At 49.2% G+C, this 10,120-nt stretch overlaps 1 pseudogene; it reads right to left on the reverse strand.

Annotated features, from left to right (window-relative positions):
* Window positions 1–7,518: 7,518 nt before the first annotated feature.
* On the reverse strand, window positions 7,519–8,284 carry LOC125098968 (epidermal growth factor-like protein 7; annotated as a pseudogene).
* Between the last annotated feature and the right edge of the window lie 1,836 nt (window positions 8,285–10,120).

The following is a 10,120-nucleotide window of genomic DNA, read 5'->3' on the forward strand; positions in this document are numbered from 1 at the left end:
CATGCTGTGGGCTATCTGCTGGGGCAGTAGTTCTTCCCTTTCTTATGACGCAATTTACCAAACATGTATCGAGTGTCTTGCTCAAAGGAGCAAGGTAGGCTGAAAAATGGCCTCCCAAAGGTATCAGGTCCTAATCCCCAGAACCTGTGAACATAACCTTATACAGAAAAGTGATTTGGCAGATGTGATTAAATTAAGGATCTTAAAAAGGAGGAAGACTATCCTGGATTTTGAGGGAGGGGCTGATGTAATCACGGGGTGCTTATAAGAGAGGAGGCAATGTGTGAAGGCAGAAGCCCAGAGAGAGAGAGAGATCTCAAGATGCCAGGCTACTGGCTTTGATGATGGAGGAAGGGCCGCAAGCCAAGGAATGCAGTTCTGGAAGCTAAAAAGGCAAAGAAACAGATTCCTCCCTGGAGCCTCCGGTAGGAATGCAAGCCCTGCCAACACCTTGATTTTCACCCTGTGAGATCCATTTTGGACTTCTGAACTCCAGATATAAGCCAATAAGATTGTCATTGTTTTAAGCTGCTAGATTTATGGTACTTTGCTACAGAAGCAATAGGAAATTGATACAAATGTAACTGCCCCCAGTAGAAAATTGCATCTGGTTTTCACATACATGTGTGGGCAAATAAGTATACACCCATTCACCCTCACGCTGCTTCGGGCCTTATGTATGCAGGAGAGCAAAAGCAAATAGATGTTTAAGTGGCTTCCAGCCTTGAGAAGTGAGAGCACCCAAAGCCACCTAGACCCACACAGATCGCATTGGTCTTACGTCCACAAGGAAGCAAATGTGATTCATTCCCTCCATAAACACTTATGGGGTGTCTGCTCTATGCCCAGCATGGTGCTGGAAATAGGTACAGAGAGCCAAGCCAAACAGATCCTCATGGGGCTTCTGGTGGAGGGGTGGGAGGGAGCATAGAAATTCAGTACTCTCCCATATTGGTGAGAGTTGTCTCTGGAGGGATTTCACCTCTAAAGTCAGCCCTCAGGTGGAAAGGACATATCATTCAAAATTACATCTGAAAGTCCTTAAATTTACCTGTAATGCCCAATAAATCTTTTGCCTTTTTGGGTCTGAGACCTGGGCTGAAGGAAGTAACCAAAGGAAAAGCTGTCTTGAGATATGGGGACATTAACACTGCTCTGACCTTAAGAAACAGACCCCATCTTTAGGGATGAATTGAGATCGAATAGAGAATTCAGGGGTGTCCTGGCCGCTGCAGGGGTGATTCTGATCTGTTCTTATATTAAGCAATCATCATCTTAGTGAGTGTTAAAAAGATGAGCTTGCTTTTTAAGGATAATACCAAATTCTGGAGGTACACATGTAGGTCAGTGGTGGGAAGGTGAGTTCTGAAGTTGGTGTTCGTTACATGTGCCTCTGCTGTGAATCCACAGGGCACACTGTGGTCCGTGACATTATGGAAAAGAACTGGAATCATGAAACTCTACGGATGGGAGACCGCGGGGGCTCGCAGAGGCCTTCCCTGAGGAAGTTACATTGAACCGACACCTGAAGAATGGATGGGCATTAACCAGCCAAAGCAGCTGAGAAGGAGAATATTCTGGGCATGCAAACCACCTCAGCAAGTGGTTAGAGATGACGCCTCCTCTGTAGGCTCTAGAGGGTGACACCCACAGCCCCCTGGCTGCCTAGAGGAGGGTTAGGACTCCAGCCCTAACTCTGAGACCTCTAGGACATCCAGGAACACTAGGCACTGTTCCACTTCCTGGGAAATGCTGGAGATTTCTTAAGACGGTATTTCTTGTTTATGCCGGGAGCACTCTCTGTTTCTGCAATGGTGTGGTGAGACTTATGGGGGAGTGGTCATAGAAATCGTCTCTGACACTGGCTTGCTATTGTGACCTTGGGCCAGTCACTTCTCTCTGGGCCTTGATTTATCCATCTGTAAAGTGGGGACTGAGGGCAGGTTGAGCCCTTCCAGCTCTGACACAATCCCTCTGAGATTGTGGAGGAATAGTGCCCTAGAATGGTTTGAACCCCCAAACGGTGGCACCAACTCTGAGTGTGAGTCCTGGCTCTGTCATTTACTGGGACCTTGGGCAAGTCATTTCAACTCTCTGAAGCTCCATTTCTTCATCTGTAAAAAACGACCTATGTTCCCATCCCTCTGGATTTTATGAGGATTAAATGAGATCACGGACACAAAGCATATGCTGCGGGGCCGAGCCCAGCAAAGGGCAACCCTTGTCATTTTTTGTTGTGGTTGTGTTGACTCTGCTGATGGCTGCACAGCATACAGCCCTCGGTGTTTACAATCGGCACAGTGTCTGCTAACAGCGTCAGAATGTCCTGGAATGGGTGTTCAGGGAAACACCCAGAGCTGGGTGGCTTCATTTTGGCAGGTACTCAGGAAACCCCCCCACCCATGCTGGGTAGGAAGTTGCTGCACTAACTTTGCCAAAATTGTGGGTCCAAAGATGGTTCCCAGACTGTAAGAGTGGGCCTGGTAGGGAGCCTGGGTGGCCTGAATTAGCTTGGGGTGAGAAAGACAATGTCTGTTACCCTCGGCTGGTAACCAGGGCCAGGACAGGCTAGCACAGGACAGACAGAAGGAAAGCCGGGTCTGCTCTCACCCATGGCCAGGCCCTGAGGCTTTGGCCCTGCCCTACCATCTCTCTGATCCCAGCTATCTCGTGTCTACTCATCTTGTGACTTACACAGTCCAACCACTCTTTAAACAAGGGGTGGGAGACTGAGCCCCAGAAAGGGACAGGGACTTGCCCAAGGTCACATTGCAAATCAGATCCAGGATCACAGTCTCTGGGCATCAGATCCAGTCTCTGACAGCACCAAGGCAGCCTCCTTGACTCTGTCAAGTGAGTGAGGAACTGTTTGTTGCCTGGCAACCACAGCAGGCCCAGATGTTTTCCATTTCCACATTTCCATGGGAATCAGGCCACCCAGTGACAGCCGCTTCAGACCTCAGAGTGAAAATGTCTCTGGCTTACAGAGCAATGGGGAGGAGGGCTTCTCCTGTTGAAGTCCTGAGCCAGGCAAGAAACAGTCGGTTCCCCTCCCAGTGCCGGAGCTCCTCCCAGGCAGCCCAGACCTGTCTCTCTTTCTGGCTTAGGGACACGCTCCCATGATTTCTTCTGTCTAGGCAGAGCTGAGCTGTGGGCTGTCTTCCCAGACAGCGACAAGTCCTGGAGGAGAAAATCCTGCCAGAGCAATGCGGAGAGAAAGCAATGGGGAGCCGCACGTGAGCTTGAACCCTGGCTCTGCCACTCACTTGACTAGGTGTCCTTAGCCAAGTTACCTCACCTGAGTTGGTTCTCTCCCCTGCAGAAGAGGATTGTTAATAACTAACTACCTGTCAGGTCTGTAGAAGGAATGCATGAAATCATCAATGTTTAAAGTACCGGGCATAGAAGTAGGTACTCAGTATTGATAGCTTTATCAGTTAACGTTCTCCACTGTGAACAGGAGGCCACTGTGGGTTGTCTAGCAGAAAAGGGCCAGAGAATCACTCTGGGAGGTGGTACAGCAAGGAACCATCTCCACACAGTGCTACTCCAGTAGAGACACAAGAGCGCCCCAGCTGCTAGCACACAGCCCAGACACAGCAGCAGGCACTACTCGCCATTCGCCATTCGCAGTTTCCTTTAGGGATCTGGCACGGGAGGAAAGGAGTTAGAGGTTTGGTTCTCATGGCTGGCCTGCATTGGAAAAACCCCAGAAGCTAGCACATAGTCTAAGCACTAGCCACCTGGCACGGCTTCAAATGCTTTCAGGTCTTGGAGAGAGATACCATTATGATGCTGGTTTCCAGGTTTGGAAACTGAGGCACAGAGAAGTGGGGTTTGTTGTTGTTTGCTTGGGTTTTGATTTTTTTTTTTTCCTAACTTACCTGAGATCGCACAGCTAGTAAGTAGTGAAACCTGGACCAGACACATCTCAGACCGGCCATGCAGTCTGGCCCCAGAGCCTACGTTCTTAACTACTCCCTCTTCCTCGTTTTCTAACTAGAACTCCGAATGAGGCGCCCTGTGAAATAGTGTTATACATGATGGGGAGCTTCTATCATAAATACAACTAGATGGATGGATGAATGGATTTAATTCATTAATTCAACTAGTATTAAGGGCTTCCTAGGTTCTCTGTGATGACCACTGAACAAGACCGACATGACCTCTGTTTATGAGGAGCCTAGTGCTGCAAGGAAACAAACAAGGAATAGGCAAACACCCAAATAAATAAAATAATCACAAATATGAGAAGAGAGATGAAGGACACACAAAGCGTGTATGAGAAAGAATGACTAGAGCATTGCTGGGGGTATGAGGACTCTCTCCCGGTCTCTTTCTGTTCCAGTCTCTGAAACCACCAGACACACCTCGAGCTTTTGCACTGGCTGTTCCTCCTGCTTGGAACAGATTTCCCCCAGTTATCTCTGTGGCTGACTCCCTCAACACCTACGGCTTTACGTAAATACCACCTTCTTGGTGAGGCTTTCCCTGACACAACTGTTTAACACTAGATCCCCTCTCCACGCCTACACCCCTCAGCACTCCTTATCCTCACCCCTGCTCAGCCTTATACCATCGAACAAAACCAACTGTGTTTACAGTTTGCTTCCCCTTGTAGAACCTCAGCACTAAGAGAGCAGGGATCCGTGTTCTGCTCACTGAGCTGTGTGTGGCATATACTGCAGCAAGTGTAGGTGTTCAAAAATATTTGTTGAATGAATATAAATAACTTCCCCAAGGTCACACAGCTGGGAGGCAGCATGGTTGTGATTTGAATCCAATTTTTTTTTTCTTTTTGGCTCCAAAGCTATAGAATCTCTTTCTAGGGCTGCTATGAGGCTTAAATGAATTCGAGTGTGTCAGCCACTCAGCAGAGTACCTGGTACAAAGGTTAATGTACCATAAATGTGAGCTTTCATCATCATCATCATCACCATTATTATTATTATTATTATTATTATTATTATTATTGAAACTCCCCCCAGGGCTCATTTTTCTAAATTCCATAATAGTTAAGTCAGCTTTTTGGGGTGGGACTTCGGGCCAACTCTAGCAGACACACTCACATGACCCTCAGCAAAAATGGGGGCATCCCTTACCAGCCCAGGCTGCAGGGAACCCTGCTCCTGCAGGACCCCATCCCCTATCTGGCCCCGCCCACTCTGTAACAGACCTGAAATCATTCTCCCACAATTACAAACAACACAGACTTCCTGTGTTTTTGGAAAGGGGAAGTCCAGTCAGCAATTTACCTTGAGTCATTTGTTTCAAGAAGGAAGCCTCCACAATTGGCAGAGGGTAGCAGAAGGAGGAGGACTGCCAGAAAAGAAAAAAGAGGCCTGAATTGTAGGAGTACCCCCACTTCTCTGCTGACTGCACTCAGCAAGTCTCCTGTCTAGCCTTAATTTTCTCACAGGAAAATGAAGCAATTTCTCACCTGCTTCGTTGCACAGTACTACTGTGTGTATGTGTGTGTATGTGTGTGTGTGTGTGCGTGTGTGTGTGTGTGTGTGTGTGTGTGTGTGTGTGTGTATGTAGCTGGGAATACAAAAGCTCTGTGCCACTGGGAGGATTCTATAAAATGGATCCTTGGTTTCCTCTCCTAATCTGGCTTTGAGGGTTAAATGAGATAGTCACATCAAGGTCTGGGAAGAACCTAGGCTCAGAGCACTCTCAGGAACAGTGGCTCATTGTTTTTAATCCTCGATGACCTCTCACTTCCTCCCCTCTCCCCTCAGTGATGTCCTGTCCAGTCCCAGCTGTGCTCAGGGCAAAGCCCCTTGTAAAATGGCTTCTAACAGACCCCTTCCCACACCTGTGAGGCCACACATAATTGTTAAAATAGAGGATAATTTCATTTATATTTTTACTGATTACATAAGTCCATGGTAAAAAAAAAAAAGTTAAGATTTTATTTACTTATTTGTAAGAGGGACAGAGCGCACGAGCAGGGGGAGGAGAGTGGGAGAGGGACAAGCAGACTGCTGAGTTTGGAGCCCAGCAAGGAGTTTGATCCTATGACCCTGAGATCATGACCTGAGCTGAAATCAAGACCGGGACACTCAATCACTCGAGCCACCCAGGTGCCCTGTTAAAAAAAAAAAAAATTAAGCAAATAAGTAAAAATAAGAAAATAAAGATTATATGTAACTTTAGCAGGAGATAATCACTATTGATGTTTGGGTGACATTCCTTCATGATTTTTTTTTAAGATTTTATTTGTTTATTTGACAGAGAGAGATCACAAGTAGACAGAGAGGCAGGCAGAGAGAGAGAGAGAGAGAGGGAAGCAGGCTCCCCGCCGAGCAGAGAGTCTGATGCGGGACTCGATCCCAGGACCCTGAGATCATGACCTGAGCTGAAGGCAGCGGCTTAACCCACTGAGCCACCCAGGCGCCCCATCTTCATGATTTTTTTTAAGTAGGCTCCACGCCCAGCATGGAACAAAATGTGGGGCTTGAACTCAGGACCCTGAAATCAAGACCAGAGCTGAAATCAAGAGTCAGATGCTTAACCGACTGAGCCACCCAGGTGCCCCTTCCTGATTTCTTTAATGCATGTGTCCCAGGCTGTTAAATGCAAGCATCCTGTCATTTTGCCTTTACAGTAGAGACCGACAAATGCCAAGGACCACCCAGGCAGGGCATGCCAAAGGATGGAGAAACTCAATCTACCCACATTAACCCATCACCCACCTCTTGTCATCATAGTGTGTGTGTGTGTGTTAGATGCAGACAGAGACATAGAGACAGAGGAGAGGCTGGTTGGGAGGGATTTCTTTGGAAGAAGACCGTTGATTATGGTCTGCTCCCACTGCAACGATCCCATCCACCCAGAGAGGAGGGATGAAGGCGTGTCTCCTCCTCACTTTAGAGTGGGGGACTTGGACACTTTGCCAAGTTCAAGATGTGCTTCAGGGGTCCATGGGCCAAAGAGAAAGACAAGTCTACAGCCACAGCCCCTCTTCTATCACCACACTCCCACCCAGCAGAGAGTTTGTCATGCTGAGTTGTGAGTGTCCACTGAGTTGTCTGCCTCCCCAGCTTGACCCGGAAACTTCTTTCAGACTCGCTGGGTCTTGTCTCGCCTGCCGCTGCAGAAGGCCTGGCCTGGGTCAATGCCGGATAACTGTTCTGGTGAACGGAGGAAAGACTGACTAGAAAGCAGAAAGAACAAAGTTTTGGAGGCACCCAGATCCAAGTTCAAATCCTGCCTCTGCCACTTTCCAGCTGTGTCCTCTTTGTGGGAAGTTACTTCATCTCTCTAACCTCATTTTCTCATTTGTAAAATGAAACTAATTGAGTATCTGTTCATAATGAAACAGAGCTTTTTCCCTGCCCTGAACCCTCAGTTTATTCTGACACAGATCAGAGGTGCCCCCAACACCCTGTCCAGCCAGCAGGGCCCCTGTACCTCTCCTCAGCCATGGACCCACTGGCAGGGGTGGCGGGGTGCTAGCCAGCCCAGTGGGCACGGGCTCTCAGTAGCCAGAGCCAGGGACCTGGGCCAGGCCTGTCACAGCTCCTTCTTGCAGGAACAGAAGCCCAGCTGCTCCTCCAGGAAGGAGATCGCTCTCGCAGAGAGCTGATGCGGTCCAGCTGCTGGAAGGAGTGACTGAGGAGTCTGCTGGGGTCAGGCAGCCTGTGCTCCCGGGCCCTCGAGGCCCGGCTGTGCAGTGGGGCAGCACATCCATTCTGGACCGAAGCCTCCGCACCTCTTCCTCTACTGCACTGTCCATTCCTGTCGTGGGGTTCGGGGCTTCCCTGGGAGTCCTTGACTGGGGCAGGCAGAGCACACCATCTGCAGATGGGCTGTGCCCTTTCTGGCACCGGTAACTAGCCATGGTGCTGACACAGTGCAGGGTACAGGTGCCCCCTCCAGCACTGCATTTGTCCATGTCTGTCTGGCAGATGTCACCCTACCATCCTGCAGAGTGGCGACAGAGGCCTGGCTGCACATAGCTTCCTCCATCCCGGGAGGGTGGCTGACATATTGCTACTCCACTAGCCCTGGGGAGCCTGCTGGTCGTCTTCCAGCCAGGCCAGCAGGCAGAGCGGAGGCTGGCCCAGGGCTGCGGCGGTAGGCAGTCCTGTAGATGGTATGGTCGCTGCTACAGGCTTGGTGTCATCACAGATGGTGAGAAGGGGTTGGCTGGTACACACCTCAGGGCCCCTGGGAGCCCCGATGGCGCACAGTCTGTGGCCAGGCCAGCAGTTGTGCTCGCTGCCACCCACTACCAGGGCCGGAACCGCACCGGAAGGAGCTCCCTGGACTCACACATGGCTTGTGTCTGCAGGTGAGATGGCCTTGTCCTCAGGATGGCCACCCGAGCTGGGAGCGCACTGAAACAGAGTTTTTAATGAAATGAGATCAAGCATTGGCACACAGTAAATGTTCCAGGAATGATGAACGAATAAAGACACAGTAGTCTTAGAAACTGCAAACTGGCGGGGCCTCCTGAGAATTTCCCATCTGAGCTGATAGAGTGCTGGTACTTCCAGATCCTGGTTTCCTTCCCTGCTCCTTCCTCATTCCCCACTGTCCTCATCTTTAGCAGCAACAACAGCTGCTGGATGTATGGCAAGTTACAGAGATTCTATGACTTGGTCTCGTGTAAATCCCACAATAATCCTGGGGTCCATATTATAATTCTCATTCCACAGATGGAACCTAGGCCTAGAGAGGGTGTATGACTTGCCCAAGGGCATAGAGATCTGACAGTCAAGGGCACTGCTTTTGGCCTTCTTTAGATGAATCGATTTAACATGTACTCAGCACCCACTGTGTGCTTGGTGAGTGCAGACATGATGACAATTTCTTTCGCGGGTGGGGCGGGGGTGGCAATTGGCTGGAGAGCAGGTCGGTCCACTTTTCTATCTCTGTGGCTTTGGGCAAGTCCCTTCACTTTTCTGGGCCTCAATTTCTTCATCTGTAAAATGGGAACTATAATAATAGTCTCGTAGGAGAGAGTATGACTCTCTCATGCAATCACTGCATGGAGAAAAGAGGTAATATATTTATGTAGCCTAGTGTCTGGCACGAGTAAGCACCCAGTCAATGGTAGCTTGTTCTCTGTTATTGTCAGTGAGATGTCAGCCAAGGTCCTCCTGACCCCTTGAGGTCTTCACAGGATAAGCCCAAGTAACTACTGCAAAGCCCTCTCCAAGATTACTGCAAATTCTTGTGCGATTTGATTTCTCCTGATCCAGCTCTGGCTTCAGCCCGTACTGTCTTTGGTCAACACTATACCAAAATAGATGTAAAACTTGGCCCCTTCTACTAGTTCTACAAACACCCCAGTCAAGGCAGGCTCAGTGAGTATCGGAGACTTTTTTTTTTTTACGTTTCCAGGGATGGGAGACAGAGAAGGGGACCACATCATAGCTACAAAAAACCTCAGGGTGAACTAAGAGTAACCTGGTTCCCAAGATGGCCTCAGCCTTATCTTCCCCATTGTCTCCAGACCCTCAGCCTTGGGACAGTTGCCAAAATTTGGCTACCATCTCTAATTCTCTCTTCCTAAGGAGCTCTCAAATTTCCATTCCGAGCATTATCCCACTGTGTGAAGCCTGAGAGGTTGGGGGTGGGGGTGGGGTTGACTTCCCCTCCTATCTCCCCCTCACCCACCCACCCCACCCCACAAGTAAAGCTCTGCAGGGTGCTTCCTGGGCCTTCAGGAAGCCCCCACAAGGATGGGAAGGAATGTTTGTAATCATTCATGGTGGTTGATGCTGGTGGGTGGGTGACCCTGGCTAACTGCTGGCTGCCCACTGGCCTCCACCCTACACTCTACCCTTGGTTCCTGCCCGTTTCCCAAACCCAGTCCTCTAGTTTCTGGTAGATTCTCTCTGGCGCTCAGTAGCTTAAAACATCTCATGTCATTTTAGGAACAAATTCAAATCCTAGTCCACTCCTTGTTGCCTCCACAGCAGCTGTCTTCAGAGCTTCAAGAGCAAAACTTCACCTTCAACATTTTTTCAAAGTATTTTTCCTATGAAAACCATTCTCTTTGCTAGGACAGGAAGTCACGTGCTGAGGATCTACAGGGATTCTATCTGGCCCACAGGGATTAAAATGTTGATCAAATCAACATTTAAAAATTGAGAGATGACACATG

The sequence above is a fragment of the Lutra lutra genome, chromosome 4 (assembly GCF_902655055.1).
Source record: "Lutra lutra chromosome 4, mLutLut1.2, whole genome shotgun sequence".
Lineage (NCBI taxonomy): Eukaryota > Metazoa > Chordata > Mammalia > Carnivora > Mustelidae > Lutra > Lutra lutra.